This window comes from Orycteropus afer, unplaced genomic scaffold (assembly GCF_000298275.1).
Source record: "Orycteropus afer afer isolate SDZICR_OR568_19922 unplaced genomic scaffold, OryAfe1.0 scaffold00224, whole genome shotgun sequence".
NCBI lineage: Eukaryota > Metazoa > Chordata > Mammalia > Tubulidentata > Orycteropodidae > Orycteropus > Orycteropus afer.
In genome coordinates, this window is record NW_006921811.1 from 5043744 (window position 1) to 5045188 (window position 1445).

Genomic DNA, 1445 nt, shown 5'->3' on the forward strand with positions numbered 1-1445 from the left:
GGTATTTTCAGTATTCTTAACCAGCACCACATTTCAAAGGCATTGACTCTTCTTCGGTCTTCCTTATCCATTCTCCAGTTTTACACACATATGAGGTGATTGAAAATAGCACAGTTTGGCTTAGGCACACTTTAGTCTTCAAAGTTATATCTTGGTTCCTTTACACCTTAAAGAGGTCTTTTGCAGCAGATTTACCCAGTGCTCTGTGATGTTTGATTTCTTGACTTCTGTTTCCATGGGTTGATGACTTCAATCTTTTCTCCATTTTTTGTGATGTTGCTTATTGGCCCAATTGTAAGGATTTTTGTTTTATGTTGAGGTGTAATCCATATTGAAGACTGTAGTCTTTGATCTTCATCTGTAAGTGCTTCAAGTCATCTTCACTTTCAACAAGCAGGGTTGTGTCATCTGTATATTGCAGGTTTGCAAGTTCTTAATGAGTCTTCCTGCAATCCTGATGCCACACTCTTTTTCATATAGTCCACCTTCTCAGATTATTTGCTCAGCATACAGATTGAATAAGTATGGGGAAAGGACACAGCTCTGATGCACACTCTTCCTGATTTTAAACCATGCAGTGGCCCCTTGTTCTGTTCGAGTAACAGCCTCTTGAAGTCTATGTCCATGTTCCTCATGAGAACAGTTAAATGTTCTGGAATTCCCCATTCTTGGCAATGTTATCCATAATTTGTCATGATGCACACAGTCAAATGCCTTTCCATAGTCAATAGAACACAGCTAAACATGGGATTCTTTGCTTTTAGCCAGGATCCATCTGACATCAGCAATGATAACTCTTGTTCTATGTCCTCTTCTGGCTGATGATATTGAGCTCTTCTGTCACCTCTTTCCACAGATGTGGTCGATCTGATTCCTGTGTGTTCCATCTGGTGAGGCCCACATGTATAGTTTATGTTGTTGAAAAAAGGTATTTGCAATGACTGAGTCATTGGTCTTGCAAAATTTTATCATTTACTTACTGGCATCATTTCCATCACCAAGGCCATATTTTCCAGCCACCAAAGCTACTTCTTTTTCTTCTTCTTTTTTTTTTAAATTTGAGGTCCAAGGGATACACAGTGAACCTGGCTCAGTCTCTGCCCAAACTTTTTGGACACAGGAAACTGGAAGACACATATGAGCAATGCCCTGTGGCTCTTGGCTCATCTGAGCAGGGCTTCTGATTTCAGAGATCAGATCCAGGGGTGAACAACCTCTCCCTTTTTTTTTTTTTTTTTTTTGCCTTAAAGGCCAATTTAGGAAAATTAAAATGTTTGCCAGCTGCATTTTCCCGAATCTAAAGTGAAAATAGCTTCAGCATGTGCCATGGGAGGGAAATACATATTTTGACAACTTAGATTGCTGACTTTATTGATTAGAAACATGTCAATAAGAAAAGTGGTACTGCTTTTTAGCTCCAAGAATATAAATATCTGGATCTACTT